Genomic DNA, 24,280 nt, shown 5'->3' with positions numbered 1-24,280 from the left:
GTAGATGGAGAGGCAGGCAGAGAGAGAGTGAGAGAAAGGGAAACAGGCTCCCTGCTGAGCAGAGAGCCCGATGCGGGGCTCAATCCCAGGACCCTGAGATCATGACCTGAGCCGAAGGCAGAGGCTTAACCCACTGAGCCACCCAGACGCCCCTCTAGGTGAACTTTTAACCTTTAAGACCTTTCTGAGTTTCTGTGTTAAAAAGTTTCAAGGCCCTCAGCTTGATGTTGCTACCAACTTTCAGAGAGTTAAAGTTCAGATTCCTATGCTCCCTTGAGAAAGGGCCATATCTAAAATTAAAAATCTCCCTCCCTGCCCCCTTTCTCCCAAACACCTCCACTTTTTATGACTAATCAGGCTCTCTTTATTTCTACGAAATGCCCATGGGTTGTGAGAGGGGACAATGCTTTGGGTCTTTCTCTTCATTCTTCATCTTTCTTCTGTTACAGGATTTTCAGATCTATTATCTCATTCTTCTCCAGAAACCGACTGGGTAATTTGAAAGTGAGAAGTTTCCAACACCGAAACGAGGACAAACCCCTCAGAGATGGAGATAGAAAGTTTACTGCCAAGACAAAGAAGCCAGCCAGAGATGCTACACTGGGCAGTTGTCACAGTGCGAGTGAGGCAGGGATTATGGAATAAAGGGGAAGAGAGTTCAGAGCAAATTAATTATAGGAGCAGGGTGCTCGGAGAGTTCTGCATAGGTGGCTGTGTAAAGATGGCCTGAGACCCCAGACAAAACTTCCAAAGGGATCCCCTGCCTTTTGGTAAGCTGAAAATAAATCTTTCACCACCCCTCCTCTTGTGACCCCCTGCCCTGCAATACAGAGCCTCCTGAAGCAGCACTTTTTGTCAGGAAGAGGAAGGGAGCATCCCACAGGGAGGGACTCCCTTCCTTTCCATTGCTACCAGTGCTTCCACAACACAGACCAGAGTCAGGGGGGTGCTTCCTCTTGGCAAGTTCAGTAACCAAATCTCCAGAAAACTGTACTTTCTTATGGTGACACAATGTTAGGCTGAAACAAAACATCCCAACACAATTTATTCCTCTTATAGTAGACAATAGTCAAATCCCTTGCATTAGCAGTTTCTGTTGATTTCATTGGGATCTTAAGGACCTCCGGGGCAGTAAAGATGTCTCTGTTTTGATGGAAGAGGTGACCGAGGCAGGATGCAAGCAAAAAGCAATATTGATAAGAATAGAAACACTGGCTGTGGAGTCAGAGAGGCCCAAGTTCAAGTCTTTTTGGGGCCTTAGGGACGTACTTACTTTACATCCAGAAGGGATTATGATAAGGCCAATAGTAACAACAGCCTCACAGCATGGTGATGATGATTCCATGAGATACCACATTTGAAGCGCTTAACCCAACACTTGACACAGAGTCAGTGGTCAAGAAATGAGAACTTGAAAAAGAATAAAGTCTTACAGTAGCAGAAAGAGAGTCATTGTCTGTCTGTTCCTGGGGTCAGTAGATGGGTAGACTTCTAGAGCTTTTGAGGGCTTCACCTTGGAGTCCTAAGATACAAAAGAAAAGGGTAGAATTTCAACAAGGAATCCATTCTTCGCAGGGCATGTAAGGTACAAACCCATCTCTTTACCTACAATCTTAGACTATTCAAAAAGACTCAAAAAGTTGTCTAAAGTAGCCTCACAAGTGTTTATAAAAATAACCTTCTAGTTCTAGGACATTGCAAATTTCTTTTACTTCAAAAATCTTTGAAAGCAAATTTTGACCTCGGGAAATACATTTTGCAACAAAGGTGGTAAGAGTTGATACCTGTGGTTCAAAGAGATTATTTTTGGAGATATTTATTCTCTCCTCTCTCCACCTCCACAAGCAGAGTATGCAACCTTGCCCCTGGGCTTTGGGCATGGCTGTGTGACTTGTTTTGACCAATTGAATGTTATCAAGTTCAGTAACCCAAAAGGTTAAGACGACTTAATGCAGTTGAAATTGTTCTCCTGTGCTTCTACCATCATCTTGAATAGAACCTGCCAAGCTACCCTGCTGATCCCGAGAAAGGGATGAGACCCGTGGAGCAGAGCTGCCCCAACTGTGTCCAGCCTAAACCAGCTAACCTAGAGAAACATGAGATTAACAAATGCTTATTGTTGTATGAGAGTTCTGTGATTTTTCTTATGCATTATTATAGAATAAATAATTCAATGATATAGAAATTGATATGACTGACTTAAAAAATTGGGTTCTGCTATAACAAAAAACCAAAATACATGGCATTGAAACTGGACAGTAGGGAGAAGTAGAAAAATGACAACTTGTATTATACAGTGGTGAAACGTACATCCAACCATAACTTGGGAGATAACAAGCATACCTAGTGAACTTGTGAACTTGGGCAGATTGTTGAAAACATGAGTTGACTTCTTGCACTATATATGGTAAGATCCTATAAAACAGAGACAAACTTAGAAGTGAACTGAACAATTTGCACTCAAAGTTTAGAATTAATATAAATAACACAATTTCTTATCTCCAGTCTCTGTATCCATTGAAAGCTCTCAAATTAAAACATAGCTGAGATTAAATTAAATTAAGCATAGGCGAAATGTAGGAAGCAGCCAATATGGCATGTTGAGCTCAAGATAAAGACCACTTCAAGGGTGTAACACCGTCTGTTAAAACTTCTAGAAGAATTAAGATCATGCTAGTAGATCTCCTGACCTGGACAAAAGAGACTCTAGAGAGTCCCAGGGGACATGGTCCATATGGAAACCATGGAAAGGCACCGCTTGTGTGTCCCACTGCAGGAACATAATTGAAAAGCCCAGCTACTGTGCTCTGAATGCTATCCATCCCTACTTACATTCTGAGGCCACACTTCTAATGGGCTGTTCCTACCCAGTGATGGAGCACAGGGAGGATTCTAAACAGGCTTGCACCTAGAAGGCCTGACCCTCTAACAAGCTAATTTAGCTGAACTTACAAGCATGCTGAACTCTCTTAGAACTTTACTGCAGAGTGAGATACCTCCATCCAACCTTCTTTCTTTTCCTCTTACCTTCCACAGAGGACAGAACTGTATTACAGGCTGGCTGCTCTCCCAGCTTCCCCCAGCTCCCTCCTCGTTTGCTTTCACCTTATCATGGCATCTGCTTCTCGGAGAATATTTCCAATACAAGTGCCCCTGAAGTGGTCCAAGAAGTAAAAGATGAAGGTTTGAGACTGGATCCCTACCTCCACCATCCTTGTTGGTAGCTGAAGCATATAGATAGTCTCTAGCATGAGATAGTGGTTCAAATTGCTAAAGCTTCATCAATAGCACGCTTGAAAATGTTCCAGTGGAGAGGAATGTTGTGATATTTTTTAAAATATGGGAAGGGGCACCTGGGTGGCTCACTTGGTTAAGTATCTGGCTCTTAATTTTGGCTCAGGTCAAAATCTCAGGGTTGTGAATTCAAGCCCTGTGTTGGGGTCCATGCTGAGCATGGAGGTTGCTGAAGAGTCTCTCTCTGCACCCCTGCCTCTAATAAATAAATAAATAAATAAATAAATAAATAAAAATATGGGAAGAACAGTCTACAGAGACTCAGGGTTGGCTAATTACTGCTAAGTCATAGAAATATCCTGCAAAGGGACAGAGACTGAGGGCTACTAACAAAGTCTAAGTATGAGAACTAGAGGTCCTCTAGGGTAGTCCCAGTGAGGCCCTCATCTCCTGTAATGAAACAACAAACACAGCTAAGTGGCAGTCTCAGTGTCTCACTGCTAGTCTCACAGAGCTCCAGAAATATTTGAATACTTAGTCAATCTATTATGCATAAAGAAGAGCCCTGGTGGGCAAAATCTTGGACCCCAAAATATGTTAAGGAACTTCCTAAAGAAAAATGTTGACCCTTCAGTCTTCCCCTCCTCCCCAGAGCTTCTAGGCTTGCTGAGGTAGCCCAACTTCCCTACTAAAAATTAGCACTTTAGGGCACCTGGGTGGATCAGGAGGTTAAGCATCAGCCTTCAGCTCCAGGATCGAGCCCCACATCAGGCTTTCTGATCAGCTTGCTTCTCCTGCTCCCTCTGACCGCCCTCCCCTTTGTGTTCACACTCTCCCTCAAAAAAAAAAAAACAAAAACAAAAACAAATAAAATCTTTAAAAAAAAAAAAAAGCCAGCACTTCAGTGATAAATGATGCTTCAAGCCCATCTCTCCAAAGGCAATAGGTTTCCCCTTAGAAGCTGACCCCATGCCTCTCCCTGGTTTCTACACCAATAACTAGAGTTAAATTCCAGAACAACACAACTAAGGATATGCTGTGACTGACAGGGGAGTAAAAAGACTATACACTGAAAGCATTGCAAAAATTAGCATACACATACCAGCAGAATCCAGAAGCGCACTCTTGGGATTGAGTTTGAAGACACTTGATCAAAGTAGTCAAAGTATAAGACTGGGTGAGCAAACATTAATTGACTTCAGGGCATTTTCTCTCATTAATGGACTTAACAACCTAGAAATGACCCCAGGGGATGGGCCAAACAGTTGCTGGGATGGCTCTTAAGACTGTGGAAAGGTAGTAGCCACACAAGAATTGGAAATGCTTGATGGCTGCATAGTATTCATATATATATATACATATGTGTGTGTGTGTGTGTGTGTGTGTGTGTGTATATATATATATATATATATATATATATATATATATATATATATATCTTCTTTATTCATTCAGCTGTCGATGGACTTCCATAGTTTGGTCATTGTGGACATTGCTACTATAAACATTCTGATGCATGTGCCCCTTCAGATCACTACATTTGTTTCTTTAGGGTAAATACCCAGTAGTCCAATTGCTGGGCCATAGGGTAGCTCTATTTTCAACTTTTTGAGAAATCTCCATACTGCTTTCCAGACTGGCTCCATCAGCCTGCATTGCCACCAAAAGTGTAGAATTGTGTAAGACTGATGATTCACAGACCTGTACCCCTGAAGCAAATAATACACTATATGTTAATTTTAAAAAAACAAAAAAGAATTGGAAATGCTCAAGTTGCCCTGGAAGACAATTGAGGGAGGTGTGAGAAGGCTGAGGAAAGTGCATGAGCTGGAGTAGAGTAGGTGAGGCCAAAAGACCTTCTTATGGAAGGGAACCCCTCTTCTATAAAGCACTGAGAAGATTGGCAGGGGCCAAGGTTGCCAGATTTAGCAAATGAACTACAGGATTTCCAGTTCAATTAGATGGCAGAAAAGGCAGTCACAAAGTTGGGTTTATTAATATTTGTAGGAATAAGAGAGCTCCAAAGAAACAGAGTCAACAAGGGTGCTGCTTAATACCTATAATCCAAAAAAGGAGCAGGAGGCTAAAGGGAGACCTTCAGCTCAAATAAAAAACATTGTCACTTGTTCAGTTTCCAGACCTCATTGGAACCATTGAGGGGACAAATGACTGGATTCCTAGGAGGAAAGACCCCGCAACACCATTGCAAATACAGAGCACATGATTTTCCAGACTGTCCTGACAGGCCTTTACTCAGGTGACTGTATATCAGGGAAAGAGAAATAACCAGAATTTTTAAGGACAATTGCACATAGGGTCTAAGCTGATATTAATATCCAGAGACCCAAAGCACCATTATGGCTTCCCTGTTAGAACTAAGGTCTCTGGAGTCAGGTAATAAATGGCTAAATAAAGTTCAGCTCACAGAGGGCCCACCAGGTTCAGACTCAACTCACACACTCTCCAAGGATATAATTATGTACATGACACTAGGAGGAACCCCCATCCCGGATCCCTGGCTTATGGCATAAGCCACACTATCATAATGGGAAACGGTAATTAGAAACCTTAGAATTATTTTTAATAAAACTGATCTATGGGTCACTTTTATGTATTTTTTTAAAGATCTTATTTATATGAGAGAGAGCACCAGCCAAGGGAGAAGAAGGGTAAAGGGAGCGTAGAGGGAAAGGGGGAAGAAGACTCCCCACTGAGTGTGGAGACAGACAATGCGGGACTCAATCCCAGGACCCTAAGATCAAAACCTGAGCCGAAGTCAGACACTTAACTGACTGAGTCACCCAAGCGCCCTGGAAACTTCAGAATTTTTACCCCCTAGCCCTCGGCCTAAATATCATATCCTTGAGAGAAAGGCAGGATGTGTATCACCATTAATAACCCACAGGATGATGGGTCTATAGTATCTATAATGTCTCCATTTAATTTGCTAGTCTGACCCCTACAGAAAACAACAGATCCTGGAGAATGACTGTGTATCACTAAAGCCTTAAATGCTTAAGAGTCCCAATTGTAGCTGCTGTGTCCAGAGTAACCTGTTCCTAGAGTAAATTAATATTTCTCAGGGTAGGTAACCATTGATTTTACAAATGCATTCTTTTATATTCTAATCAAAAAAGAAAATCTGAAACAGTCTGCATTTATATGAGGCAGAAAACAATATTCCTTCATAGATTTTCCATGAGGTTATGTTAACTCTGCCACCCTCTTCCACAACATAATCCAAAGACATCTGACTGCTTTAACCCACAAAATATCACACTGATCCATTGCATCAGCACCTTATGCTGACTGGGAAGGACAAGCAAGAAGCATTGGGAAGACACATGTGCTCCAGGGGTGGATTATAAAACCTATGAAGATTCAAGGATCATCCACTTCAATTAAGTTTTTAGGGTCCAATAGTAAGAACCATAGCAGGATATCCTTCTAAAGTAAAAAACAAATCGCTCCATCTTACGTTCTTAGCACCTACAGTACCTGATAAGCTTTTATGAGTTTCGGATGTAACACATTCTGCACCTAGAAATATTCCCCTTTTTCTTACACTGGGTGACATGCGAGGCTGCCAGGAAGCCTAGAGGAAGTCTGGAATAGGAAAGGCCTCTGTGGTAGAGCCAAGCCATGGTGCTAAAAGCCTTGACATTCAAGCCATATGATCTGGCACACCCTGTGGTGTTAATAGTGTCAGTGTTGGGAAAAGATGCAGCATAATAGATACTATGGTGAGCCTCAGTGGAAAAATTAGAATGCAGACCTTTGGACTTCTGAAGCAAGGCTATGCCATCTGCAGCAGGAATTCATTAATTATTTGAGCCCAGTTCTTAGCATATTACTGAGTCCTGGTAGAGACAGATGTTTGACCATTGGATACCAATTGACCATACACTTGACCACACTTATTATAGGCTGTGCTCCATCAGACCCACCAAGTCATAAAGCTGATGTGCCTAGCAACAATACACCCAAAATGGAAAGGGTATTTCTGGGACTAAACTTGAGCAGGACCAGAGGGCATGAGTATGCTGCATGAGCAGGTGATCCCATGTCACCCACCAGTACCCACCAGTACTCCACCTCTGTATGCAGCAGTCCTTGTATGACTATATGGCTTCCCATAAATCCAACTGCAAGAGAGAAAAAATTTTGGTCATTATGACAGGCGGAAAATTGATCCACAAATATATGTAGATCTTAATACCTAGAACCTGTGACTTCTACCTTTTTTTCCCCCAGTTTTAATGAGACATAGCTGGCTAATAATATTTTAATATATTTCAAGGGTACAACATGATGATTTCATATATTCATATATTGTAAAAGGATTCCCATAATCAAGTCAGTGAACATATCTATCACCTCACATGTTTTTTTGTTTTGGGGGTGTTGGAGAGAACACTTAAAATCTATTCTCTTAGCAAATTTCCAAATGTATATAACACAATATTTTTTAAATGTTTATTTATTTATTTGAGAGAGAGAGAGAGGATGCAAGCAGAGGAAACAGCAGAGGGGGAGGAGAGAAAGAATCTTTAAGCTGACTCCCCACTGAGCATGGTGCCTGACCTAGGGCTCATCCCCAGGACCCTGAAATCATGACCTGAGCCAAGATCAAGAGTAGGACAGTCAATTGATTGAGCCATCCAGGCACCCCTGTAACATAGTATTATTAACTATATTCATCACTCTATACATTAGATCCCCAGAATTTACTCATAACTGAAAGTCTATGTCCTTTGACCAATCTCTCCCCATTTCCCTCACCTCCCACCCTCTGGCAATCACCATTCTGTGAATGTTACCTTAAATGGCAAAATAATTCACAGATATGAGGAAGCTGAGATGGGAGGATTATCCTGGATTATCAGGTGGACTCTGTAATGCAATCACAACTCTTCTTGTTAAAGGGAAGCAGATGAAGAAAGTAATGTGACCGCTGAACCAAGATGTTCTTCTTTTTTTTTTTAATTTTTTTTTTTTATAAACATATATTTTTATCCCCAGGGGTACAGGTCTGTGAATCACCAGGTTTACACACTTCACAGCACTCACCAAAGCACATACCCTCCCCAATGTCCATAATCCCACCCCCTTCTCCCAACCCCCCTCCCCCCAGCAACCCTCAGTTTGTTTTGTGAGATTAAGAGTCACTTATGGTTTGTCTCCCTCCCAATCCCATCTTGTTTCATTGATTCTTCTCCTACCCACTTAAGCCTCCATGTTGCATCACCACTTCCTCATGTGTTCTTCTGCTGGCTTTGAAGATGGAGGTAGAAGCCACAGGCCAAGGAATGCAAGGAATGCAGTCTTAGAAGTTGGAAAAAGCCAGGAAACAAATTCTCCCCTGGAGCTTCCAAAAGGAACACATCACTGCCAAGACTTTGATTTTAGCCTGGTAAGGCTCATCTTAGACTTCTGTCTGCCAGAACAATAAGAGAATAAATTCATGTTGCTTTAAGCCACTAAATTTGTGTTAATTTGTTACAAAATCAAGAGTAAGCTAGTGCAATACCCTTCTCAGTTGCCCTTGGCTTCCAAGGGCATTCCTTGGCCATGTTGTGAGGAAGCCCAAACCACACAGAGAGGCTACATGCGGGGGTTCCAGCAAACAGCCCTGTTAAGCGCCAATGGCAGACGTGTGAGAAAGTTGCATGTCAGGTGATTCTAGCCCCAAGCTTCTGGGCTTCCAGATGGGGTTCCAGAAATCATTGAATAGAGACAATTTCCTCTGCTGTGCCCTATCATATTTTGACCCGTAGAAACCAAATTTAACTACAAGTGTTGTTTTGAGTCATGTAATATTTGGTTGGCTATCTGTTACATAGCACAATGTAACTAACACATTATAATATAAGGACATAATCTGAGATCAGACAAAACCTTGGAAATAACCTAAATGCCCGGTCAGAATGGCAACTATATGAATTCTGACACTCCATATTGTGGAATATTATACAGCCAATAATAACATTTTTGATAAATGGCTCATGATGGGGAAATTCCTATTTTTAGCACATCTTGGAGGAAATAGTTATATACAAACTTTTTCAAAAGTAAACAATATAAAGGATTGCTTATTTCCCTATAACTTCACTAATGCATTTCTTTCTTCTTTCCCAGTTTAATTAAAATAATACTTCATCTTCATATTTTTTATATCTGTGAGCTTTAGACTTACCCAATTTATATAAGCTTTGTATATTTCTTCTTTTGTGAGTTGAATATTCATGACTTTTAGCATCTCTGTTGCAGCAGTCATTGTTTTTCTTACTGATTTACAAAAGTTTCTCCATGTGTAAGATATCATTCCTTTGTATGTATTACAAAATTTTTCCACTGAAAAAAATTTTTTTCTCAGTTTTGTCATTTTCTTTTTCATTTTTTTTTTCTTGTGCTCCTCTTGTCTTTTAATTAAGCCCAAATGTGAGCACCTAGGGTTCGGTGTGTGTTATGGAAGGTACAAAGGAACTGGAATGTGCCGTCTTTCCCACTGAGGCATTAGGATGCTATTGGGGGTGCCAGTCGTATATACATGAATCATCAAGTGAGAAGGCTCTCAGCCAACATGTAAAATATTTATCTAAAAGTAGAATTTCATAAATCAAACATATTTAGGAAATATTAGGATAAACAAAATTCAAAGTATTTCTTTACCAAGTATAGCTCAGAACCTTTGGTACGCTGAATGTATTGGCTTTTCAGGCAGGCAGGGACAGGTTGGAGAGGAGTGGGGGGGCACTGTAATGACCACAATGTGCCACTTGAGGTTGGGATGGGCTTCCTGAAGGAATCTGAACTGCCTACCGTGAATTTGAAGTACACATACACACACACACATACACACACCCTACGCAAACACACACACACAAAGATATTATAGGTAAGGGACCAGGGGGAAGGTGGAACAAGCCAGGACTAACACAAATTAACAGGGATTTTCAGAAAACCAATTAGAACATAAAAAGAAAGGGCAGGACTATCCCACTCATCTTGTTCTCACTGCCTCTTTCTTCATGCATTCCGCCCAAATTCTCTACTGGAGAAATTATCTAGGTCTATTTCTCTGGCCCATGTGGTCTGTATCCTGGAATTTGTCAGCCCTTAAACCCTTTGCCATGGGGAGATGCCCAAACAGACAAGGGTTCCTAAGGGAGGAGGCTCTGGGAAAGATTTTCTTGACAGACTTAGCTCTGTGCTCTTTCCCTTCCCTTCCATCCAGGTTCAATCATCCAGTTCTCTGGCACCAATGCTTCTCAAATATTTGCAGAATGCTCTCCCACGCCCCTCAGTTGGTGCTGAGGTCAAGCCTGTAAGTTCTGCTCATTTAGGTTTTACCCATAAATCATTCTCTCCCTTCCCCTTCAATGCTTCAGTGGTTCTTCCCGCCCTTGCCTGTGGAGAATTCTGAAAGCTGGCTGCCTCCCTCTAGTCTCCAGGGAAGGACCTGTTCCCACCACTGGCCTCTGAGAAACCCAGGCTGCAAAGCCATTCCCTTGGAACTCCGATATCACTTCTCTACATTCAAATCAGAGAAGCAGATTAAGCTCACCAGATGCCCTGATGTCACCCTCTTGGCTCCAGAGATGTCCAACCCCAGATATATGACACAGGAATGGGCCTTATCATTGGGCATAGGGTGGGGAGTCAGGATGCCTGGGTTGCATTCCTGGCTCAACTTGTAGTTTGCACAAGTCAATGACTCTTTCCTGCTGGGACATGAATTTCCTAACCACACACTGCCCAGCCCTCAGGCTTCCTATAATAAAGTTTAAATGGGCACCATTCATGGTGCCGTGACAACACAAGGCAGCATGATGAGGGAGGTGAATTCTGGGATGAACTCGAACATGGCAATTCCCACCACATGGTCATCTCTTTCCTGATAATCCCATTTCTTTGAGATTAATTTTCCTTGATGCCAGAAGGAAACAACTCTGAGAGGACAGGATTAATTACATACCAAGTCCTAAATCTGAACTGGTCTCACCCAGAACCAATCTTAATTCACACCTACTCTTTGCCAGAGACTTGCTAAATAGTCCTGCTAGAACTATGCTAAGTAGATACTATACGTAGGTTACAGATCAAAAATAAAGTCCAGAGAAATTCAATAATTTACCCAAAATCCCATACTAAGAAATAGCAGAGCAAGGGTTCCAAAGCATTTCTCCATAACCCCTCACCTCAAAGGGTACAAGAGGCAACCAGAGGACATTTACAAAAGTTACACATTTTGAAAGGTAAATAGGAAGTTCTTTGACTTGGAGTTTTTGACCATATTTCCCTAACCTGCTTTCTTGGACTTCCTTATATCTTATTTTCCCTTGGTATCGTTGGAAGACAGAAACAAAAATTAAGCTAAGCCATTTTGAAGTCTCCTTTGTGCGTAGAACCATTATGCTTGGCCTAGATATGACAGAATACTTCTCCATACGGCTAGAACCAATCTACTAGTCAGTCTGTGTGTTCTGACCTATTTACTATTATTTGCTCAAGTTCCAGTTGGTAAGACTAAACCTTTGGAATAAAAACAGTCACAATAGCCAAGAAGTGAAGAAGGGCAAACCATAATTATTAAGGGTATCCAAAGATTGGGTGGGGGGGGGATAGGAATCAATGACCGGTAGAATGAAGGGGAAGGAAAGCATCGACTCAACTCTATGGCAGCCCTCAGCCTTCTAAAGCTGTGGTCTCTGGGTCTCCCTCAGATATAAGGAGCTCTTAGCATCTGCCCTCAATCTGATAGGTGACACATGGGCCCTTCCACTCTCCTGGGTAGTGGCAGGACTCTGAGCCTAGAGCCACCCCAGCCTGGCCTCGGGACCAATGCTGTTCATCACCCTTGCAGGCCCCAGGCTGTGAATGCACAAGAGTCCCTTTGTTGCCATCACACTGGGATCTTTTATTCTCCCTAAGAACCAGGAGTTTCTGTGTGCACAGGGCCCGCCTCCTCCCTTCTCAAGACACTTTGATCCTTCTCCCATTTGAAATCTTGCTGCCTTTTCAACACCCTCCCAGACAATCAGGGGTTTTTTTTGTTGTTGGTTTGGGGTTTTTTTTGTTGTGGTTTTGTTTTTTTTTTTCCTTTTCAATAACCAAGCGGTTCTCCTTATTTCTCCTCTAACAACTCTGACCAAGAAAAGTTCAAGGGGCAGATCTCAAGAAAACAACAGGACCATCACCTTCTGTTGATCACTGGCTGGGGGGGATATGGAACACCTCCACAAGCTCAGAAATGTTTGTCAAAAGGAAGAATGAACACATAAGTGAAGTGCTAAGGGAAAGTGACCACAAAAGCCAGAGGAAAGTATAAGGTAGTTTCTTCCATGGACAACTGGTCAGCTCTGGACTTCCAGCATAGTCTTTGTCTCCATCCCCTCTCATTGCCTGACTCCCCCATAGCCTCTCTCTCTCACACTCATCCTTTCCTCTTCATTTGCTCTCCTACCACTTCAATTCCTATTATCTCATAGCTGTTGTAGATCTGAGGCTTCTTTAACTGGTCTCTCTGCTTAATCCTTCCATCCTTCCTGCCTATCACCACCAGCTCAATCTGTATGAAGTACCACTCTGTGTCATCGCCCAGTTCAAATATTTCCCATACAAACATCTTGTGTCTCATGCAAGGTCCTCTGTGATCATTCTGTCTATTAGCACTTTCTTCAAATCAGCAGGATGTAGTAAAATTTATATTGAGAGAGAGGGTCCTAATCCCCAGTATGCCTTTCATAGGTATATAAACTTGGACAAGCCACTTTAACCTTCTGGATCTAATATTCCCAACTATAAAAATCAGGTGATTGAGTCCGATGATTTTTTTTTTTTAGATTTTATTTATTTATTTGACAGACAGAGATCGCAAGTAGGCAGAGAGGCAGGACGAGAGAGAGGAGGAAGTAGGCTCCCCGCCAAGCAGAGAGCCCGATGTGGGGCTCGACCCCAGGACCCTGGGATCATGACCTGAGCTGAAGGCAGAGGCTTTAACCCACTGAGCCACCCAGGCACCCCAAGTCCAATGATCTTTGAAGTATCTACGAGTTCTAACATTCTGTGACCCCAGGAAACTTATTACTTCTGTCAAATTATTGCTAACTCACAAATATTCCTCTTAATGTCCTAACTCTTAATGATGAGGACTGAATAAAACTCAGAATACTCCCTTTTATAGATGAGGTATTCAGTTACTGCTAATATTTATAGAAACACAATTATTTCTATAGTTGTTGGTTTTGATTAAGGCTAGAAAAATGCTGGGGAGCTTTAAAAACCAAAGACTTATATCTTTATCCTGAAAATGAAAAAAAAAGCCAACTATCCTCACTACAATCAATTTCACCTGCTGGTGGCACTGTCACAGTAAGAAAGAATTATAAACTTATTCTCATTCCTGCTTTACCACATATTCATATACTCGCCACATCTCACCATACCCAGTAATGTTTTCTCCATTATATCATTTTAGGTAAGACACTACACTTTGTCAAGATTTCATAGACATGAGTAGAATGTGCAGTGGGGGGAAAGGCAGTGGAATATAAGAGGAATTTCTACGCTAAATGCCCAGTCTTGTGCTGAGTCATCTGCCCCTAGTCTTCCCTCCCTAGGCAATAATAAAGCTATCATTTATTGACTGCCCAAGAAGAGCCAGCACTCTTGAGGTGGGGATTGTTATCATTTGTCTCTGGAGATGGGAACTGAGGTTCTAAGAGAACCGAGAGCCCAGTCTCACAGAATAAGTAACAGGGCCAAGAGTCAAATCCAGCTTTCTGTGGCTCCAAACCCATGGTTGTAACCACTTTGAAACACAGCCATACTCATATCTTTTTGGCCTCACAGGGTGTCCCAATCCAGTTCACTTGCTTGGATAAGTACAGATGGCTAAGATCACCCTAAGTTTGCTTTAAGTAGTTTCTTAACTATTCCTGGGAACTTAACAGGAAACTTTAGCCAAGGTTTCTCAAGGCCACTTAAGAACATGAAGTTTGATTTTTTTTTTTTTTTAATTGATTTGGGAGAAAGGTTCATTTTCCATCATTAATACCTACCTATTCCTGCTTCCCTGCCTGGTCTCCATAACGAAAAGGAAACAGTGCTGGTTTTCTAAAGTAGGATGAAAAACTGGGCCTAAGCCAACAGGTTTAAATACCTTCTGTCTGTTTGGCATCCTGTGAAGTGATAAGGGAAGGCATGGCTGGGAGAGGGAAGGTGAATCATCTCACCAAATGTTCTTTTGTCTACAGGATGAATGTGGCTATTAATGTGGAACAGCTTTTCTTTTCCAGAAAACAATGGAGCTCCACTGAGTCACTGACTCTCTTTCAGGCATCTCCTTTTGACTGTCTGACCCAACCCCATAGTTGAGATTCAAGCTGTTGTCCCTGGCCCAGCAACTGGTACCCATGCCAGTTGAGAGAGTGGATCTGGTCCCACTGCCTGAAGCTATATACAGTGCTCTGATCTAATTCTTCGATAAAGAAACCAGAACACCAGAAAAACTTCAGGAAAAATCTCTTGGTGCAAAATGGACAGTTCTACCTTTTAGATAACTCAACATTAATCCCACATTATTCCTACATTAATCCCTACCTGACCAAGGTGGTCCCAAATTGAGATTTAAGACCAAAGCAAAAGCCTTTATTTAGTTCCCCCCATGACAAGGACTTCAAGGATTTTTTGTTAGAGTTCTTAGTTTGATACAAGTTATCAGTGCTGACAGATAAATGACACTTTTATACTTCTTCAGCTATTGTTTGGGTGTGTAGGGCCTTAGGAATCTCAGAAGACTTGTTGTGAATGTGATTAGTCAGGCAGAATTCAGGCGTTCTGGTGAGGCACCTTACTTGCCACCATTCAATCAACATGCCATTACAACCTTACCTGGCATTTAAAATAATTGTGCAGAAAAATGTAGCTTTTAGATGCCTAAGTCAAAAAAGTTTCAGAAAAGTAAAGAAGTTTTAGGAATACCTTAATAAGTTTATTTCACTCATATTTTCATTATTTCAAATTATTTTTGAAAATAATTTATGACTTTTTAAAGTCTATGTCTAAGTCTAAAAGAGCACTTTTTAACTGACTAAAATAAAAATTCTAAGTAATGGGGTGGGGGAGAGGGAGCATAATTTACAGTTCAGTCTTAAATCACACAACTAGTCAATGAGAAAGCCAGGATAGAACTCAAAGACACTTTTCCTCATCCCGGTATCTTTTTGTTGTGGATTCAGTCTACTGTGGGTTGACACTGGGTCTCCACATCAGGTGTCACTCACATGCAACCATCTGTTGGAAACTCTGCTAGAAGCCTACCCACTGTTGGGTCCAACACTCAGCAAAGTGCACAGTAAATTTCTACAAATGCACCCTACTTCCAGAGTCAAGAATTCTTCTTCCCTCTCAGGCAATCATTCAGGATAACTGAAAGATGTCATTCATCTGGCCTGTGCACTGCCCAAGAACTGACTCAATGATTAGAGCGCATGGGCCTCAGTTCCCACCTTCTTCCCTAAGAAGCTGTGAGTCCTAAACGCACTGAGACTTTTAGATCTGTCAAGGGAGCAGTTCTCACCTGGGCAAACAGAAAATAAGGCGAAGAAATGTAGGAGGCAGAAAGTGCTAATTTCTACAACTGTTTGAATACCTCCTAGGGATGGAAGAAAGCCAAATATTACTAGGACAAGGTGGAAGGAGTGCCAGCACTTCCTTTCTTCCCTTCTAGGTTCTTTAGCTGGTCTAATAATTACATCGACATAAAACAGATTAACAAGAAAAACAAATTTAATTGCATTCTCATGAGAGCCCCACAAAGACATGAGAGGCTTTCTCTAACAGCCAGGTAGTTGAGGTTTATGTGTCCTGACCTGAGAAGAGGGTAGAGGTCTGCAACTTCAAATGGGAGGAAGACAGTTAACAGGAAGATGAAAAAAAAGACAATGTTTGGTAAACAAATGTTTGCCATGCTCTGTGTAGAATTTTTATTTAATAAAAAAAAATACAAATAACAAAAAACAACACCAACAAATTATATTTATAAATAGCTTTCTTCCTGGTATAGGCTTCTTAGCTAAATTCTTTTAGGCATTTAAGGGGGAGATAAAAAGCCCTTTTTGAATCTCTTGAATTTGACTGCCTTCAGCTCCAAATAGTCCACATGCCAAAGCAGCACATTCTGGGAAGGACTATACTGAACCCCATCAGTTCCCTCCTCTGAAAACCTCCTTGAACATTTCATGTATTAAAAGCTGAGCTGGTGGATCACTCCATGATTTCATTGAATTAATTTTGTAGTCTTGAAATTAGGTCAGTTCACTCAAACAATGAGGTATCATTTTAGGAGGTGGTGATGCAGCTGGGATCCCAAAGTTAGGCCTCTAGTGTGCAAGAAATCAGATACTTAACAAGGTATTTCCATGGAAATATCTTTTCAGAATACCTTTTGGAAACAAAAGAAAAACAATGGTCAATGATTGGAACAAATTATAAACCAGTTTCTGAGTTCTGAGGGTAGGCAGTCAAGAAGATTTCTAGATGTCAAGTTCAAAGCATCTTCAGATGGAGTGAGGGCAGGCAGTGGCCACATGTCTAGATATGAGCTATGGTGGTGACTCCTCTGTGGCTTGTGTTCAGTTGTCCAGCTGTAAGCTGCACAGCTTCAGAAAAAAGACGGCTTTAGTTCTTACTGATTCCAAGTCAGAAGGATAGGAGAACAATTAGGAATGCTAGTTTGGAGAATTACAGCCAAATATTGGAAGAATTCAGGTAGAAAATGAAACCTCAAAAGACAATTAACAGACTAGAATCTAATTTCCATGAGTTCTATTACACTTTCTACAGAAACATAATTTTTGTCTCTACAATTCACTCCTATTTTTATTAAAAAGAACCATAGTAAAGTATTTTGCTTGCAAATCGTCCATTTCAATAAACTTGGCTTGATTATTTATGTAAGTGTAGCAAGAATAACAGCTACATAGAATCTTTTTTATCTGTTTTGCTGGAGCTTTTTATAAGGAATCTCAGATTGGACTTTTAACAGCTTCTTGGAGGTAAGCAGCCAAACTGAGGACTTGCTGTCAGACTTCCCCTGTAATACCTGTAGATTTGTGAGAATTTCGCTCTTCTTGAGGTCTTCAAAATACCCTGAGGTTCCTGGGCCTGCCAGGAAGTACCCTTTCTTACACCTAGTAAGGCTGCTGGGAACTCTGTAAGCAAGGTACCAGACTGGTTTTTCAAGGGGCTTTATTTGTTCAATAAAGTCAATCTTAGTCCCTAGTTCCTGAAAGCTGTCTGGTCTTTTTTTTTTCTCATATATGACATCCCAGTCAAATCCTTGGTGCTATAACCAATGTTTCTAAGTGCGTCTTGCTATAAGGATCACAAGTTGAACACGTGTGAGTAACTATATTGCCATGAAAATAAGAATACTCACTGAGAGTTTTTGAATTCTGGAAGGATCAAGCAAAGGGGAAAAGATAAATGTTTCATCTTTCTTCACAAAGGTATATTTTATCAAATTGCTCTAAGTTCTAAGTAGCCTAAAAGAAAAAAGAAAAAAAAAATGTAGGGGCCCTGATCAGGTGGAAGCAAGTGGCTCAAACAGTGAAAGAACAAAGGACATAGGATTTGTTGAATACACTGTATTCAAATAAATACACTGTGTTGTAAGGGAGCAGTAAGCAGGACAGAAGAGAGACCATCTGACGCTAGGCAGCGGTGGGGAGAGTGAGGCGGTACGGGAATGTATGGAATTTTCCTTTTTTGGTACCTGTGCCTGATTGTAAGCAGCTCCGTGGTCAACTAGGACTTACGGATATTTGGAGGTGGGTCGCCTAATGAGCCTGTTTGCATTTAGCCCCTGGTCACTCTTGGCTCTTGGGCCTTAATCAGGTTTCCATTGCTCAAGCCTGTGGCTGCCTAAAAGCAGCCTCAACGGGTTTCTTTAAATGTGGAAAAACAAATCATTTTTTTTAAATTAGCAATTTTTTTAATGGAACTTCTTTTATTTGATAAAAAGTATTTAATAAACACCTACAGCATACCATTTATAATGTTTAATGATGTTTGATGCTAAAACTTGGTAGAATTTTCCTGTGAGTTTCAAAGCAAGACAAGGTTGCTCATTATCACTAGCTGTAAATGATATATTTTTTTCCCCTGGAGGTTTTATCTGGTACAATAAATCAAAATCAAAAACATCAAATCATCAAAACAGCAACAAAACTAAATAAAATGTATATGCTTCGAAAGAAAAAAAAATTTGCATTATTCTTGGAGGATACAATAACATTATATGCAAAATTTAACACAATCTACAGGTAAATGATTAGAATTAATGATCATTTAGCAAAGTAACTCTAAATGACCAGTATGCAAAAATAATTACATATACTAGTTTCCACTTGCTGCTAGTATAAAAATCAACAATATTCCAAACAAAAAAGTCATAAAAAATTATAATCATACTTCTCAAGTCAAATATTCAGTCCCATGTTATTAATATTTGTTCTACTTGAATTTGGTTTTTTCATTAGTTCTAGAAATTCTTACCCAGTTCAATTTTTTTAAACTCAGAGTTATCAGAATTCTGTATTCTAGAGTACTTTTCAAGAGTCTTCTTGGAGATGAAGCACTTTTGCGAACACTTTCACAAAAGCATCAGAGTAAAAAATAACAGCATATAAATGTCAAAAAACCTAAAAATGGCCATGATTAAAGATCTGATGAGAGTTTATTACAATGCAATTGGCAAAGAAATTTGTTTATTTCTGTGACACATAACATTTGATGATAATAATTGGAATTATGACTGATAACGTTGTATTAGGACATAGTGCATTTCTAGGAATTTCATGCAATTTATAGGATATTTTTAACATAAACCTATACAATACAACATGAAGAAGGCTTATTTTACCTTTTGTTTGACAAGACCTTCATGTAATTTAATATATCAAAAAAGATTAATTAGTTTAACACCTTGGGGGGGGTTGTTTTATTGTTTTAAATAAGGAGAGAGAACAACTCTTTTGCAGTTTTCCAGAACCTTGTATATAATTGCAAAGTTAGTTCGAGGTCAAAAGACTTCATTAGAATTTAATTTGAGGGAAATTTATCAAAAATGTCAGATTTTTAAACCTTTGTTCAAAGAGGATCATGGGTCACTGTGAAACAATATTTAGTTATCCATTTAAACATAGTAACAAAAACTTCAAAGGCAAATACAAAAAGTTAAATAGTTGTTTAAAAATATTAATTATATTAATAGAAAAGACTTAGCTTTCTTAAGTAATCAAAAACCTAACAAGGACAATGAGGAAATTATTTTGACAAGACACAAAATCTTTGTCTTCTAGATACATTACATTAAAAGGTAAAGAAAACATTTTATAACCTCTTATCAAACACACACTAATAATTCAAGAAACTTTATGCTTTTAATAGAGAAAAAACTAGATCCTAATTTTTGCACCCACTTATTCTTGACATTAAAACTTATTTTTAAAGAAGTTTAAATTTTAAAAAAAATTTATTTACTTTAATTAGACTTATTCTAATCTTAGCCAGCTTGACCACACATTAAAATTTCTTTCCAAAGATTCCTTTTCCACAAACCTTCTATGACTTTCTTTTTTACATTCAGATTTTGTCGTGTTTTTCCTCTTTTTCATTTTGAAATAACTAGCCTTTCTTTAGGACAATATTACTTTCTTTACCCTCAACAAAAATGCATTTCCGTTCATCTCTGAAAACATGCATCGTGCTTTCCTTGTGTTTGGAGAAGTGTCCCTTATTTCTAGCAGCTTTACTTCCATATATTAGAATTTTAACCCTTAAGAAACTTAGTTTTTTTAGTCAAAATTTAAAAACAAACAATTATGAGCCATCTTTTACATTAGCATTCTGTGGCTTGGTAAATTTATAAATACTTTGTATAATTTTGAAAATATGTGTTTTCCTACAGTAAATTTTTTGTATGGCACAGACTTTGTTTACTAATGGACCCAAATATCTTCAGCTCCTCTATAAAAGAAAGCTTACATTTATTAATTAATGTTTTAGAATTTTATCTTATTTGGAAATGATTCAGATAATCAATAAAATTCTACCATTTAATTTACCTTAGGAAAACTCTTATCAGTGGAAGTCACCAAAGAGATTTGGGTAACTATTTTTGAATACACATACCATAAAACAACATTACTGAAAACTCCACCGAAATTTTTTTTATTTCATTCACATCTATTTAATTTACTTGTTAACAATCATACTTAGATCACTCATGAAAATTTCAGGAGACATTGAAGCAGTTGGGTCTCATCTTAAGTTATTTTGTTGTTGTTATTGAGACATTTTGTAACAGAGATAACATATACTTATTTTATTCTTAGTAAACATAGGTGAAGTACAAGTATTATATACTTAACACTGATATCCCTAAAAACATGTTTGTATTCACTGAACCAACAAACTTAATAGTTTAAGTTTAGTTTAAGTTTAAAGTTTAGTTTAGTTTTAGTTTAAGTTTAAAGAATCTAGTCTTTTTTACCAAAAAATTGTCCTAGATCATGTGACTTGAAAAATATTCAGTTTCATTTCTGGTACAGTTCTGAGATTTAGAAATATTTAATTTATAAGCACCTATTTCAAGTCAATTAAATGAGGCCCTTCAAAAAGTAATTTTGGCAACAACATCTGGAGGTAGAAAAATACCATATCTATAATGTACATCCAAAAGACATATGTAAACATATTGATAAACACAGAGATCTTATGACTTTCATTTTGAAATTTCAGCAATGAATCATGTATAACAATATAAAACTCACTAGTTCATAGTACTTGTTTGAGTAAAGTTGAGTTTAGGAGCTTAAGATGGCTAAAACGTTTTACTATATGTGGAGAAGACTTCAAGATTTGTATTGTATTGTTTGTATTTTTATTGTTCTTGACTGGTGATCTTTAGTAGGAGGCTGTAGTCTAGAATCTGGACAAGAGACTTTTCAGCAGTTTGTACTTTAAAAAGGTCTCTTCCTCCCCACCCCACCTCCTTTTTTTTTTTCAGTCTGGGCAGAGTTTTAATTACCTCACGTGGTGTTTACATTTCAAAGACATGGTAAGATTTACATCTTTAAGGAACAGAGAAAGAATGCATACCTTGGGCCTAGAGATTAGTCTGGAGTGCTTTGTGTAAATCTTGTAGCAGAAGGGAAGCTGAAACAGGCAGCAGAGTGTGTAAGGAATTTTCTGGGCAAAGTGGAAGAATTTTGGAAGTTAAGGAAATTTGCCGAGGCTATGGGCCCAGACTTTAAAAAGGGGAATTTTCATTGTATGTGGACTTTAATTTTGTTCTAAATTTAATTTAATCTAAATTTAATTTCTTTCACCTTGTTAAGGGAGCCCCCAGGATAAGACATTATACCTCTTTGTATCCACTTTTTAATTTGGTCTTTCCATAGATACCCATAAAATGATTGTTTAAAAGGAGATCTCTGGGGCGCCTGGGTGGCTCAGTAGGTTAGGCCTCTGCCTTCGGCTCAGGTCATGATCCCAGGGGCCTGGGATTGAGTCCCGCATTGGGCTCTCTGCTCAGCAGGGAGCCTGCTTCTCCTCATCTCTCTCTCTGTCTGTCTCTCTGCCTATTTGTGATCTCTCTCTCTGTCAAATAAATAAATAAAATCTTTAAAAAAAAAAAAAAAAGGAGATCTCAAGGATTTTTTTTTTTTTTTTTCAAATATAGAAGCTTCCTCAATTTAAAAGATACATTCCAGAGCACCTGGGTGTCTCAGTCCATTGAGTCTCTGCTTTCAGCTCAGATCATGATCCCAGGGTTCTGGAATGGAGCCTTGCTCAGTGGGGAGTCTGCCTCTTTTCCCTCTGCTTTTCCCTCTCTCTCCCTCTCTCACACACACACTCTCAAATAAATGCACAAATAGTCTTTTAAAAAAAAAAGTTCATTCCCTGGCCATTGATGAGTTTATTAATCTCAAGAGCAAATCAAACCAAGAGCCTTTTTATGGCTTGACCAAGGGCACAAGAAGTGTCCCACAAGAGAGTATAAGAGATGCAATCCTCACATGATCCAGAAAGTTCACTCCCGAAGTTAGCCTAAGAAAGTGAAGGCCTTTGTTGTCACCAGTGATAGAACTGTGTAGAGAGAACAGTGTTTCAGAAATATAAGACGCCTTTGATACCACTTAAAAACAAAGTTGAACAAAAATCAAAATGGCTGCACTAATGCCTTAGTGAAGCTTCATTTTTTAAAGTAACCGTTTTCCACTCTTCTGCAAACCTCCCCTCTTCCCTTCTCAGCTTTTTATTTCAGGAACCTCACACCACCCTAAAGATCTGAGGAAGGAGGCTGGTAGCACATACACAATTTTTGTCAAAACCAGCTGGAGCCTGTATTTCCCTATGAAGTGCCCCAGTCCCTTCCTCTGGAAGGGCTTGCAGGTTTTGAAGGTCAAAGCCTGTTGCAGCCTCCTTTGCCCAGCTAAGCAATAATGCTATCATTCCTCTTTATCCCAAACTCTGTCTGCGAGTTATATTTTGGTCCTGAAGCACAGAGTTTGGTTTTCGACACCTTCAAGTACAGACCACCTAATCTGTGACACCAGGCAGCCGCTACAGAAATGGGACTTTTCCGCCACTAACAAGACAGCAAAGGTTGAGACATCAAAGGCCCTTGTGGACTGGGACCCCTCAAGACAAACTCCACTGAGAGTGGGCACAGCTGAATAACAACAAAAAGTGTGGTTTGTGACTTCACGTCCCAGATCCAGTCCACTGGACTGGCCACTAGATGCACACTAGTATGTACACTCCCAGATGGGAGACACCAGAGAGAATATTCTCACCCACTACAAAGTAAATCTCTCAGGACGTAGAGCATGACAAAAGGAAAAACTCAGCTGGTTTTTTCAGAGGGGACCCACAGCAAAATTCATCTAAACAGATACACCTTCTGGTGAGAACCAACCATGAACTGTGCAGTCTGTGAGGCCAGCTCAAACAATAGACTTAAAGGACCTCTGCCTGTACTCTACCCTCTGGTTTTTCCTCTTAACAAATGACACAAAAGACAAAGATAAAAGAAAACAACCATCATTTCTAGGAGGAACATGATCAATAGAAATCAAGAGTACTCGGAAAAGATCTTTACCAGAGTTGTTAGACCCAAGTATCTACCTCACACAAGTGTTTTCTTTTCTGCTAATCTAAATTCAGAAAAAAAGAAAAGGATTCTCACCTTTTTCACTTTCAACAGACCCGGCAGACAGATTTTGGAGACTGACATGGTAAGAACTCTTAACTTCTGCCAGCTTCTGTCAGATCTGGGTCTCAGGATCTCCCCCTGTTAGCAGCTCTGAAGTGAGCACTGGCCAGCCCCTGGACAGCCCTAGGTTGGGCACTAAAACTGCAGGGGAGAAATACTTTTCTTTCTTTTTCCAAATTTTTTGACTGATCTAATAATTAACTTGACGTAAAACGTTAACAGGAGAAAAAGAACTTTAATTATGTATCTATGGGAGCACCACAAAATGAGAGGCTCTCCCTTGACAGGTAGCTGAGGCTTAAAGGCCGTCCCAAAGTAGGAGAACAGAAATAGGGATCTGGGACTGCAAAAGGGAAGAAGACAATTCACAGGAAAATGGGAAGAACAAATGTTTGGTAAATAAATGTTTGCCATACTATACAGAGAAGTCTTTCTCATGTTTAAAAAAAAAAAAAAAAGTTATCTTTGGTAATAGTTCTCTCCTATTACAGACTTCCTTTTCAAATTCCTTTGGACAGTTAAGGGAGAGGTAAAAGCTCTTAAGTCTGCTGGGCCTTGATTGTCTTCAGCTCAAAATAATCAACACAACAAAATGACACATTCTGGGGCCACCAACCCTGGCCCCATCACCTTAAGTCGAGGTCGAGGTCGGGATTTGAATTACACAAACCCCTCAGGACCCTGGAACATTGGCCCAAGGCTGTGGCTGTAACTTGTCCTGCAGCTTGCCCTTAATTTGCTGCTGTCAGGAAAATCCTT

General features: G+C 39.8%; 1 long non-coding RNA gene across 1 annotated transcript; it reads right to left on the bottom strand.

Moving 5' to 3' along the window:
• Nucleotides 1-581: 581 nt before the first annotated feature.
• LOC309840869 lies at nt 582-23,660 on the bottom strand. The gene is made up of 4 exons (XR_014298831.1): nt 23,495-23,660; nt 7,319-7,379; nt 2,344-2,415; nt 582-1,522 (listed from the first exon to the last, which is right to left on the bottom strand). It is a non-coding gene; the product is annotated as an uncharacterized lncRNA (long non-coding RNA).
• Nucleotides 23,661-24,280: the final 620 nt, after the last annotated feature.

This window comes from Mustela nivalis, assembly GCF_964662115.1.
Source record: "Mustela nivalis genome assembly, chromosome: 9".
NCBI classification, from domain to species: domain Eukaryota; kingdom Metazoa; phylum Chordata; class Mammalia; order Carnivora; family Mustelidae; genus Mustela; species Mustela nivalis.
This window is presented reverse-complemented; position numbering and strand designations above follow the sequence as displayed.